Source organism: Phyllobates terribilis, unplaced genomic scaffold (assembly GCF_046119375.1).
Source record: "Phyllobates terribilis strain yellow unplaced genomic scaffold, ASM4611937v1 Scaffold_209__1_contigs__length_3470805, whole genome shotgun sequence".
NCBI lineage: Eukaryota > Metazoa > Chordata > Amphibia > Anura > Dendrobatidae > Phyllobates > Phyllobates terribilis.
Window position 1 is genome coordinate 221682 of NW_027362969.1, and position 14138 is coordinate 235819.

At 45.8% G+C, this 14138-nt stretch overlaps 1 long non-coding RNA gene across 1 annotated transcript in view; it reads left to right on the forward strand.

Annotated features, from left to right (window-relative positions):
* The first annotated feature begins 751 nt into the window (after window positions 1-751).
* Window positions 752-14138, forward strand: part of LOC141213715 (uncharacterized) — a 70044-nt gene continuing 56657 nt past the window's right edge. The window contains exons 1-2 of the long non-coding RNA XR_012283082.1: window positions 752-1050; window positions 3940-4026. This is a non-coding gene — a long non-coding RNA (uncharacterized lncRNA). The remainder of the gene's footprint in view (window positions 1051-3939; window positions 4027-14138) is intronic.

The window sequence follows — 14138 nt, forward strand, 5'->3', positions numbered from 1 at the left end:
TGGGCCCCCTCTACGTCCTGCTCAGGGTCCTGCCAAGGACCCTGGCCCACCGGATAATCGTTCAGTGTCCCGGTGCTCCAGTCAGACCCTGTTTGCCCACCAAACTCATCCATTTAAATGTCTGATTTTAGAGTTTGCATTGTGTTCCTTTTCTTTGCTTATAAAAACATAATAATTATAGTCTATGGACCTTTTCTGATGCTGATGGTTCACAAAAGAAATTTGAGACATGTTTGATTGTAATCTGATTTGCAGATAAAACTGGCCCATTCAAATGATTGGATTGCCAAAAAAAGATCCATTTGCATCCTTGTTTTGTATGTTTTTCACTGACTAATGTTAGAAGTTTGTAAATCTTCATCACTTTTTTTCTCTCATCAATAGGTGGCAGAAAATGTCATTTTTCAACATGAGGAGAGAAAACTTCATTCCATCACTTTACCTGATGGGCCCATGCAGGGTCGGACTGGCCTGGTGTGATAAATTCCCGGTGGGCCCCGATGAGAGAGTGAGAGAATTGGTAGCGGGGGCTCTTAAAAAGTGCGGGCCCTTTAAAAGCGCAGCCGAAGGAAATGTAGCGTCGCGTGCGGCGCTCCTACTATTCAGTGGTGACAGCGGGTGACGCGCATAGTCACATGACAGGAGGACGTGATCTTGGTGGGCGGTGACACGCACCGCGCTCTGCTTTCCCGCTGGTGGCTGGCAGTTGTGTGGTGTCAGGTGACACGCTGACGTCACGCTCTCCTCTTTCTGCTCCCCTGCCGGTTTTCGATACGCCGACGCCGCGCTCTGCTCTCCAGTCCCGGCTCCTGCTCCCTTGGAATTGGCCTTGTAACACCGGCTCCCGTCCGGGTATGTAACACCGCACCAGCACCGCGCACCGCCCTCTTCTCTCCTGCTCTCTTGGCCTTTTAAGCCGGCTCCTGGGCTGAGTATGCGGTGACCTGCACTCTGCTCTCTCACCATCACCCTGGAAACAAGGCTGCCGGCCCCGGCTACAGCTCTCCCTGCTTCACCTTCAAGTCAAGTGCAATAGCCACGTTTTTCTGGGTGAGTGTTCCCAGCATTGGTCATCATCCATATATGGAGGGGTTGCAGGCTGGTCACATGGTGACATGGATGGAGACATGGGGCTGAAGGCGGGGCTGGCTGGACCCATGGGGACATGGGGCTGAAGGGGGGGCTGGATGGACTCATGGGGACATGTGGCTGAAGGGGGGCTGGATTGACCCATGGGGACATGGATGGGGACATGAAGCTGAAGGGGGGGCTGGCTGGACCCATGGAGACATGGGGCTGAAGGGGGGGCTGGATGGACCCATGGAGACATGGATGGAGACATGGGGCTGAAGGGGGGGCTGGATGGACCCATGGGGACATGGGGCTGAAGGGGGGGCTGGATGGACCCATGGGGACATGGGGCTGGATGGACCCATGGGGACATGGATGGGGACATGGGGCTGAAGGGGGGGCTGGATGGACCCATGGGGACATGGGGCTGGATGGACCCATGGGGCTGGATGGACCCATGGGGACATGGGGCTGGATGGACCCATGGGGACATGGGGCTGGATGGACCCATGGGGACATGGGGCTGGATGGGGACATGGGGCTGGATGGACCCATGGGGACATGGGGCTGGATGGACCCATGGGGACATGGGGCTGGATGGACCCATGGGGACATGGGGCTGGATGGACCCATGGGGACATGGATGGACCCATGGGGACATGGAGCTGGATGGACCCATGGGGACATGGATGGGGACATGGGGCTGGATGGACCCATGGGGACATGGGGCTGGATGGACCCATGGGGACATGGGGCTGGATGGACCCATGGGGACATGGGGCTGGATGGACCCATGGGGACATGGGGCTGGATGGACCCATGGGGACATGGGGCTGGATGGACCCATGGGGACATGGATGGGGACATGGGGCTGGATGGACCCACGGGGACATGGATGGGGACATGGGGCTGAAGGGGGGGCTGGATGGACCCACGGGGACATGGATGGGGACATGGGGCTGAAGGGGGGGCTGGATGGACCCACGGGGACATGGATGTGGACATGGGGCTGGATGGACCCACGGGGACATGGATGGGGACATGGGGCTGGCTGGACCCACGGGGACATGGATGGGGACATGGGGCTGGCTGGACCCACGGGGACATGGATGGGGACATGGGGCTGGCTGGACCCACGGGGACATGGATGGGGACATGGGGCTGGCTGGACCCACGGGGACATGGATGGGGACATGGGGCTGGCTGGACCCACGGGGACATGGATGGGGACATGGGGCTGGATGGACCCACGGGGACATGGATGGGGACATGGGGCTGGCTGGACCCACGGGGACATGGATGGGGACATGAGGCTGGCTGGACCCACGGGGACATGGATGGGGACATGGGGCTGGCTGGACCCACGGGGACATGGATGGGGACATGGGGCTGGCTGGACCCACGGGGACATGGATGGGGACATGGGGCTGGCTGGACCCACGGGGACATGGATGGGGACATGGGGCTGAATGGGGGGGCTGGCTGGACCCATGGGGCTGAATGGGGGGGCTGGCTGGACCCATGGGGCTGAATGGGGGGGCTGGCTGGACCCATGGGGCTGAATGGGGGGCTGGCTGGACCCATGGGGCTGAATGGGGGGGCTGGCTGGACCCATGGGGCTGAATGGGGGGGCTGGCTGGACCCAATGGGACATGGGGCTGAATGGGGGGGGCTGGCTGGACCCATGGGGACATGGGGCTGAATGGGGGGGGCTGGCTGGACCCATGGGGACATGGGGCTGAATGGGGGGGGCTGGATGGACCCATGGGGACATGGGGCTGAATGGGGGGGCTGGCTGGACCCATGGGGACATGGATGGGGACATGGGGCTGAATGGGGGGGCTGGCTGGACCCATGGGGACATGGGGCTGAAGGAGGGGCTGACTGGACCCATGGGGACATGGATGGGGACATGGGGCTGATGGGGGGGGCTGGCTGGACCCATGGGGACATGGAGGGGGACATGGGGCGGAAAGGGGAGCTGGATGGACCCATGGGGACATGGAGGGGGACATGGGGCGGAAAGGGGGGCTGGATGGACCCATGGGGACATGGGGCTGAAGGGGGGGGGGCTGGCTGGACCCATGGTGACATGGATGGGGACATGGGGCTGAAGGGGGGGCTGGGTGGACGCATGGGGTGACATATGGATGGAGGCAGGGGGCTGAAGGGGGGGCTGGCTGGACGCATGGGGAGACATGGATGGAGGCATGGGGCTGAAGGGGGGGGCTGGCTGGACGCATGGGGAGACTTATGGATGGAGGCACGGGGCTGAAGGGGGGGGCTGGCTGGACGCATGATCGGACACATGGAGGTGAAGGTGGCCAAGTTGGGGACCTGGATGGACACATGGAGGTGAAGGGCGGCAAGCTGGACACATGGGGACCTGGATAGATATATGGGGTGGGGTGGGATGCATATATGAGGGGGACAGGATGGATATATGAAGGGGGGCGGGCTGGACACATGGAGGCCCGGATGGATATATGGGAGGGGCAGGCTGGACACATGGAGACCAGAATGGATATATGGGGGGGGGGGTCAGGTTGGATAGATGGGTGGCCACGCTGGACAAGGGACTTTATTACTGTTTAGGGGCCAGATTGAGGAACTTTATTAGTTTATGATGGCGAATGGGGAACATTATTACTTTAGAGTCCAATTAGGGACATTATTACTTCTGTAATATAATTTACTTTTTAGGAAACTGTTTTCCATAAGAGGGGACAAAAGGGGGGTCCTGTTACTGTGCAGGGCGCCACTATGTCGCTTTATTTCTTCAACTGGTGTAGTGTAGAATCCTGGGGAAAAGTGGGAATGTGCTCTAAAAGAGATCAGTTATTGATAACTGTGTGTTATTTTCTGCAGAGATGATTCCTGGCTGGAAGAAGTGATGGCGGACTGTGCCAGATGAAGAAAAGCGAAGATGAAGAACTTCACCTAGAGACATCACTGGTGAGTCAGTGTATTACTGTACACTTACACTATATAGTATATACTGAGCTCCTGTGTATGTCACTCGTGATAACTGTATTACCTGTACACTATATACAGAGCTCCTGTGTATAATGTCACCGGTGATCACTGTATTACCTGTACACTGACACTATATACAGAGCTCCTGTGTATAATGTCACTGGTGATCACTGTATTACCTGTACACTATATACAGAGCTCCTGTGTATAATGTCACTGGTGATCACTGTATTACCTGTACACTGACACTATATACAGAGCTCATATGTATAGTGACAGTGTTGTTAGTATTGTGGTTTGTATTCCTGATCAGTATTGTAGTATTTGGTCACTATGTGGTGGTAATATGTGGTCTGGTCATGGTGTGGTGATATTTGTCCCTTTTGTATGTGGTATTATTGGTGTTGTTATAGTGGATTATGTTGTGTATGGCGGTCATTTGTTCTCGCTGAGATTAACTAGGAAAAGATTTTTTTCAATGAGGCCACGGCTTCACTATCCGTATTTGGTCAGTATTTTTTCTCAGTAGTGAGAGGCAAAAGCAGGAGTGGGTGATAAATCCAGAATTGGTGACTTGTTTCTATTCTACCTTTTCTCTGATTGTTCCTCACCTGGTTTTGGCTCCCACTCCTGAGAATAATCCTGACTGAATACTGATAGTGGGGCTGTGGCCTTAGAGATGAAATACTTGGAGCAGAGCGTCAAAGATGGACTTACAGGGGTTCTCCGGTGAAAACAAGTAATCACCTCTCCACAGGATCAGTGATAACTTATTGATTGGTGGGGGTCTGACTACTGGGACCTGCACCGATCGGCAGAATGTGGAGCTTTTCTCCCCATTAGACTGGAGCTCATGTGCGACTCGACCACTGATCCATTCTTCCAATCGGTGCGGTTTCCAATCAATAAGTGATCACCTATCCTGTGTAGCCCATGAATCTGTGATCACTTGTTTTAACCGCAGAAGCTCTTTCATGCAAACTCCAGAAATTGTCCATCCCTGTTCTAGTCTGTGCACAGTAGATGTGAGGAGCCGCCGGTCACTGCTCCACTATAACAGGGAGATAATATAAGAGAACCACCGAATGATAGGTCCAATACAACAAAAGCAATTCAAAAATACCTTTATTCAAGTTATGGTTAAAGTGACACTACATACACAAGGAAAGCCGCATTATAATAGTCATACAGCAATGTTATAATATATACTAGACTCTGAGATATATAGATGAATAAGAATAGATAAACATCAAGCAGGTTAATACATGGAAGGAAGGGGACAAACGGAAAGGGGTTATATCACCGAAATGGCAACTAAGAAAACATGTGAATGGCCAAATCATAAATATATATATATGTACATGGCAGTGTGGAGAGGAAAATTCCCGTGTGCTCCATGTCATTTAATAGTACATATACCCCATGCTTATCCATACAGTCCAGAGTAATCAGTGTGTAAGCCCAAATATAGAGTGTATCTACCTGCACAGAAGTCCAGTGTGTATAAATGGCATCAAGCGGCGCAGCCCCGACGCGCGTTTTGGACACACGTCCTTCGTCAGGGGGTAGCGTCCATATGAACCAGCACGTATAAAAATACTAATGTGACCAATCGGTAAGCACCGGGTGTCCTACATAATTAGGATCGCCCGCAATTAAGCTCCAAATTGAGGCGGGCGCATACAGCTGGTTATCCGCCGGTGTATACAGGCAGCGCTTGATGTGCACGCATGCGGCGGCCGGAGGGACTGGAAGTCGCGGGCATCGCGTCATGCATCAGCCGACGACGGGAACACACGTGACCCGGGTCACCTGATGCATAGAGACACGTGACCGCAGCCTCACGGAGCACAGACGGCGCATGCGCGCAGCGCTTACCCGTAGAATGGGCATCAAATTGTCCTCTGTATCCAAGCAACCACGGGAGATCAGGAAGCCAGAATGGAGAAAGGAACACAAGAGGAATAAGGATCACGCAGATAGAGACAACTCGGGGTCAGAGTGACAATAAGTAAGTGTGAGACTAGTGAAGTGACTGTGCAAATCATACAAATATAATCATATGTTATGTATATACACATCGACCACAATGGGAGATATGCATAGAGAGGAAGAGGGATAAAGTGAACATGTGCTATATATCAAAGACCTATAATGGCCAGTTAAAACATTAAGGTGTGTGTATATAGAGTATAACACAGTGTATATATCCATATTTGAATATATTTGCGTATACATACATATCAAATATAAAGTGTTTACGTGCAATAAATAGAGTAACATGAAAAAAAGGGGGGGAAAGAAAAAAAGAGAAGAGAAAAAAATATATATATAAAAGATATATATAAAAAATAAAATAAAAAATTTTTTTTACATATAAATATATAGATAGTAAAAACAATCAGATAATACATCAACATACGTATGGAAATAATATACAGGTGAGACATTCTATCCCATCAAGAAAAAATTATATTTTTATATATAAAATATATAAAGAAAGAAAAAAGGGGGAGAGGGGAAGGGGGGGAAGAGAAGAACAATATAATAACGGCTTCCAATCTTCAATCCCGAAATATGTCATAACACTAGGATCCCACTCCGATGCTAGATCAAAGGCCACATCAGAAATAAACTATAAGAGGAGAGAGAGAGTTAAAATTACTATCATATAGAAAATAAATAAAAACATGTTAAAAACAAATTAAAAACAAACAGGCAGGTTCAAGGACTAGATTGGTCACAGAAATGGAACGTAACTCATGTCAATACCGGTAGGCCAATTCCTTAGATTAAGGAGAATCTGCTCCAGTGATGCGGATTTTATACAACAGGCCGATATATTAAAGATGCGATTCTTGGAGAGAGGCTACAGCCGTCTCTCCGTCAAAAGAGCATTTAATAGGGCTAAACATACCTCTAGACACAATGAACTATATTCAAATAAGACACAGCCAACGAACAGAACTTAGATTCATCACACAGTATCATGGTCAAACTAATCTGATGCGCTATTTTCTAAACAAATCTTGGCCCATCCTACAATCTGACCCTGTGCTCTCGAGATATTTGAGCCCGAAACCCAATATCACTTTTCGTCGGTCACGTAATTTACGGGACGATCTAGTGAAAAGTCACTATACCAATGAAAGAACAACTTTTATGTCTAAAGTGAAACCACTCAAAGGCTGTAGACCCTGTGGTAAATGTGTGGCATGTTCAAATGTGGTGCGATCCGACACATTTCAAAGCTCGGACGGACTTACAATATATAATATCCAACACCTCATTACATGTACCACAACTGCAGTGATCTATTATGCCACTTGCCCATGCTCATTAATCTATGTGGGATTAACTACCCGCCAATTAAAGGTTAGGATACGCGAGCATGTTCTTGGTATTATAGCAGCAAAAGAAATCAATGATCCATCGCTCTTGAAGACAATACCGAGACACTTCAAGACATTTCACGGATGTGACGCCTCATTACTTAGAGTAATTGGGATTGATATGGTTCCACCTAACATTAGAGGAGGTAAGATAAGTAAACGTCTGGCCCAATTAGAAACAAGATGGATCTGGACATTGAAAACTGTCTGTCCTTTGGGACTCAATGAGAACATGAGTTACGTTCCATTTCTGTGACCAATCTAGTCCTTGAACCTGCCTGTTTGTTTTTAATTTGTTTTTAACATGTTTTTATTTATTTTCTATATGATAGTAATTTTAACTCTCTCTCCCCTCTTATAGTTTATTTCTGATGTGGCCTTTGATCTAGCATCGGAGTGGGATCCTAGTGTTATGACATATTTCGGGATTGAAGATTGGAAGCCGTTATTATATTGTTCTTCTCTTTCTCCCCCTTTTTTCTTTCTTTATATATTTTATATATAAAAATATAATTTTTTCTTGATGGGATAGAATGTCTCACCTGTATATTATTTCCATACGTATGATGATGTATTATCTGATTGTTTTTACTATCTATCTATATATTTATATGTAAAAAAAAAAAAATTTTATTTTATTTTTTATATATATCTTTTATATATATTTTTTTTTCTCTTCTCTTTTTTTCTTCCCCCCCCTTTTTTTCATGTTACTCTATTTATTGCACGTAAACACTTTATATTTGATATGTATGTATACGCAAATATATTCAAATATGGATATATACACTGTGTTATACTCTATATACACACACACCTTAATGTTTTAACTGGCCATTATAGGTCTTTGATATATAGCACATGTTCACTTTATCCCTCTTCCTCTCTATGCATATCTCCCATTGTGGTCGATGTGTATATACATAACATATGATTATATTTGTATGATTTGCACAGTCACTTCACTTTTCTCACACTTACTTATTGTCACTCTGATTCCCCGAGTTGTCTCTATCTGCGTGATCCTTATTCCTCTTGTGTTCCTTTCTCCATTCTGGCTTCCTGATCTCCCGTGGTTGCTTGGATACAGAGGACAATTTGATGCCCATTCTACGGGTAAGCGCTGCGCGCATGCGCCGTCTGTGCTCCGTGAGGCTGCGGTCACGTGTCTCTATGCATCAGGTGACCCGGGTCACGTGTGTTCCCGTCGTCGGCTGATGCATGACGCGATGCCCGCGACTTCCGGTCCCTCCGGCCGCCGCATGCGTGCACATCAAGCGCTGCCTGTATACACCGGCGGATAACCAGCTGTATGCGCCCGCCTCAATTTGGAGCTTAATTGCGGGCGATCCTAATTATGTAGGACACCCGGTGCTTACCGATTGGTCACATTAGTATTTTTATACGTGCTGGTTCATATGGACGCTACCCCCTGACGAAGGACGTGTGTCCGAAACGCGCGTCGGGGCTGCGCCGCTTGATGCCATTTATACACACTGGACTTCTGTGCAGGTAGATACACTCTATATTTGGGCTTACACACTGATTACTCTGGACTGTATGGATAAGCATGGGGTATATGTACTATTAAATGACATGGAGCACACGGGAATTTTCCTCTCCACACTGCCATGTACATATATATATATTTATGATTTGGCCATTCACATGTTTTCTTAGTTGCCATTTCGGTGATATAACCCCTTTCTGTTTGTCCCCTTCCTTCCATGTATTAACCTGCTTGATGTTTATCTATTCTTATTCATCTATATATCTTAGAGTCCAGTATATATTATAACATTGCTGTATGACTATTATAATGCGGCTTTCCTTGTGTATGTAGTGTCACTTTAACCATAACTTGAATAAAGGTATTTTTGAATTGCTTTTGTTGTATTGGACCTATCATTCGGTGGTTCTCTTATATTATGTGTCTTACCGAATGGTCTGCCATTTCACGTTGGTCCATATAATAAGTACACGATTACTTACCGGCCCGTTGATTTGCGGGTCTGAATATGATCAGTGTCTTATACTGTTATATTCAGTGTTGTATATATCTGATAATTTTACTGTGTTTTGCACAGGCTCCGTCTACTCTGAATATGGACCTAAAAGCCAGGGAACTATCCTGGCAGGGACAAATTAATGAAGTTTTTGGTAACAGTGGTGCTGCAGCTTTGGATTCTATTGGTTCACAGGTTGATATAGCTACTAACGTAATTAGGAACCTATTGTTAAAAAGGACACGCCTTTGGTGGAATAAAGCTTTCCTTGAAAATTACATTCTGAAACAGTTGATCCCTAGAGGCCTTAGGGTACGGGTCATACCATCCTTTCTGATTGAAGATAAGGACTTTATTAGGGATTGGGAGCAAGTGTGTAATGACACATCTAAGAGATTTATGGAGTTATTGATACAACTCAATCTCAAGTCCATCAATGAGATTGATAAATCCCTTGAAAAGACGGTCTCCAATGCAAAAGTGGATTTATCTGTGGATCAAATTAACTCCATTGATGCACAGATGAATAAGTCCATGGACTTGTGGGTAAAGGACATCCAGGCGAACCATGCCAAAAAACTAACTAGAGACCAGAGGGATTTTTCGATGGGCAGAGTATATAGGTGGAAGAAACTTACTCCCCCGGGCCTAACTAGGGATCGCACCCCATCTATTTCATCAAACCCGCCGACCAGCGAGGCATCTGACGCCTCCTCTTCCGTCTCTGTATCTACTCCAAAACGGAAACGCGAGTTACGGTTCCCTCCTAACAAGCGCAACTATAACTACTCACCAGAATCTAGAGGCAGCTTGAAGGTAATTAACCTAAGTTCTCACTCTTTTTCCCAGCAGGAGATTTCGTTGTTGAATAAAGGTTTGATGTTTTGCCCTTCAGCACAATTCGATAGGTTTACGGCCATTAAAGATCTCCATCTTTTTGCACGGAAATTACTATTTAAAAGATACTTCCATGATGAGGCCGCCTTTTGTTTATTTCCCACAGAGACGGAACAGGAGGCGTTAGCCAACCTGGAAGAACTGGCGGAGGAACATAACAGTCCGATAGGGGGTAAGATCCCTTCCTCTATTAGACCACGCTCTCAGAAATTCCCACCCCTATCTACGTGTCCCACCATTGATGTATTTGTTAAAATGGTGAGCAAAGACTTTGAGAAAATTCCACGTTACCCAACATTAGATAATTTGACTAGAGATGAGAGACAGTGTCTCCAGCGGCTGCGTAAGTTGCCAGATGTGGTGTTTAAACCAGCTGATAAGGGTGGGAATGTGGTGATCTGGCCTAAATCAATGTACGAGGATGAAGCCTTCCGCCAATTGAGAAGTGTGGAATGCTATAAGAAACTAACCTTTAATCCCATAATAAAATATCAGACGGAACTCTCCTCTATCTTACAAATAGCTAGGGACAATGGAGTCATTTCAAAAGAACTACATCTAGCACTCCAGGTCAGTGAACCCTCCATTCCCACCCTGTATCTTTTACCAAAAATACATAAAAACTGCCAAACACCACCAGGGAGACCAATTATCTCAGGGAAAGGGAATTACCTGGAAAATGTAAATCGATTCATTGACACCAAACTGCAGCCGCTGGTAGAATCACTACCTTCTTTTACCAAAGACACCTCTGAGTTCTTGAGGAAAATAGATGGGCTTCACATAGATGGGGATACCATTCTCGTAACAGGTGATGTAGAATCATTGTATACCAATATTCCCCATGCAGATGGAATACGGGCTACCCAATTCTTTCTGCAGTCTTCATCCAACACAACGGATATGAGTGATCTCATTATCCAACTACTAGAGTTCACCCTATCTCATAACTTTTTTCTATTCAATGGGTCCTTCTACCTACAGCTCCGGGGTACCGCAATGGGTGCGGCATTTGCACCGGCATATGCTAATTTATTCCTGGGGCTGTGGGAGAGGGACCTATTCCTGTCAGATCAGTATCCATCTATGGACCGCGTTCTTTTTTGGACGCGATACATAGATGATATATTCTTGATCTGGCAGGGGACCATTAAAGAATTACATCAATTTATGAATGATTTGAATCAGAATCATTTAAACATTCACCTTACATATCAATACGACACGGACTCCATCGATTTCCTGGATGTGAAGATATATAGGGATGCCCATAACTGTTTACAATCCACTCTATTCCGTAAAGATACAGCGGTGAATTCTCTACTGCTGGCATCTTCGTCACATCCTCCAGCAATGATTCGGTCAATACCGGTAGGCCAATTCCTTAGATTAACCACTTCGCGCCAGAGCCTGTTTTTGCCTTCGTGACCGGGCCAATTTTTTCAATTCTGACCACTGTCACTTTATGAAGTAATTACTCTGGAACGCTTCAACGTATTCCCCTGATTCTGAGACTGTTTTTTCATGACATATTGTACTTCATGATAGTGGTAAAATTTCTTCCATATAACTTGCGTTTATTTGTGAAAAAATCGGAAATTTGGCGAAAATTTAGAAAATTTTGCAATTTTCAAACTTTTAATTTTCATGCCCTTAAATCAGAGAGATATGTCACACAAAATAGTTAATAAATAACATTTCCCACATGTCTACTTTACATCAGCACAATTTTGGAACCAAAATTTTTTTTTGTTAGGGAGCTATAAGGGTTAAAAGTTGACCAGCGATTTCTCATTTTTCCAACAAAATTTACAAAAACATTTTTTTATGGACCACATCATATTTGAAGTCACTTTGAGGGGTCTTTATGACAGAAAATACCCAAAAGTGACACCATTCTAAAAACTGCACCCCTCAAGGTGCTCAAAACCACATTCAAGAACTTTATTAACCCTTCAGGTGCTTCACAGGAATTTTTGGAATGTGGAAAAAAAAAATTAACATTTAACTTTTTTCACAAAAATGTTACTTTAGACCCAATTTTTTTTATTTTCACAGGGGTAACAGGAAAAAATGGACCCCAAATTTTTTTGTGCAATTTCTCTTGAGCGTGCTGATACCCCATATGTGGTGGAAAACCACTGTTTGGGCGCACTGCAGGGTTCGGAAGGGAAGGAGCGCCATTAGACTTTTTGAATGTAAAATTTGTCTGAATAATTAGCAGACACCATGTTGAGTTTGGAGAGCTCCTGATGTGCCTAAACAGTGGAAACCCCCCACAAGTGACACCATTTTGGAAACTAGACCCCTTAGGGAACTTATCTAGATGTGTGCTGAGCACCTTGAACCCCAAGGTGCTTCACAGAAGTTTATAATATTGAGCTGTAAAAATAAAATTTTCACATTTTTCCCACAAAACCGTTTTTCATCCCTTAATTTTGCATTATCATAAGGGTAATAGGATAAATTGCACCATGAAATTTGTTGTGCAATTTCTCCTGAACACGCTGATACCCCATATGTGGAGGCAAATTACTGTTTGGGCGCATGGCAGGGTTTGAAAGGGAAGGAGCGCCATTTGACTTTTTGAATGTAAAATTTGTTTGAATAATTAGCAGACGCCATGTCGCATTTGGGGAGCCCCTAATGTGACTAAACAGTGGAAACCCCCCACAAGTGCCACCATTTTGGAAACTAGACCCCTTAGGGAACTTATCTAGATGTGTGGTAAGCACCTCGCACCCCCAGCTGCTTCACAGAAGTTTATAATATTGAGCCGTAAAAATAAAATTTTCACATTTTTCCCACAAAACCGTTTTTCATCCCTTAATTTTGCATTATCATAAGGGTAATAGGATAAATTGCACCATGAAATTTGTTGTGCAATTTCTCCTGAACACGCTGATACCCCATATGTGGAGGCAAATTACTGTTTGGGCGCATGGCAGGGTTTGAAAGGGAAGGAGCGCCATTTGACTTTTTGAATGTAAAATTTGTTTGAATAATTAGCAGACGCCATGTCGCATTTGGGGAGCCCCTAATGTGACTAAACAGTGGAAACCCCCCACAAGTGCCACCATTTTGGAAACTAGACCCCTTAGGGAACTTATCTAGATGTGTGGTAAGCACCTCGCACCCCCAGCTGCTTCACAGAAGTTTATAATATTGAGCCGTAAAAATAAAATTTTCACATTTTTCCCACAAAACCGTTTTTCATCCCTTAATTTTGCATTATCATAAGGGTAATAGGATAAATTGCACCATGAAATTTGTTGTGCAATTTCTCCTGAACACGCTGATACCCCATATGTGGAGGCAAATTACTGTTTGGGCGCATGGCAGGGTTTGAAAGGGAAGGAGCGCCATTTGACTTTTTGAATGTAAAATTTGTTTGAATAATTAGCAGACGCCATGTCGCATTTGGGGAGCCCCTAATGTGACTAAACAGTGGAAACCCCCCACAAGTGCCACCATTTTGGAAACTAGACTCCTTAGGGAACTTATCTAGATGTGTGGTGAGCACCTCGCACCCCCAGCTGCTTCACAGAAGTTTATAATATTGAGCCGTGAAAATAAAATTTTCACATTTTTCCCATAAAAAATGTTTTTCATCCCCTAATTTTGCATTATCATAAGGATAACCGGAGAAATTGCACCATGAAATTTGTTGTACAATTTCTCCTGAGTACGCCGATACCCCATATGTGGGGGAAAACCACTGCTTTGGTGTACGGCAGGGTTCGGAAGAGAAAGGAGCGCTATGTTGGCTGGGATAGGCAGCAGACACCATGTCACA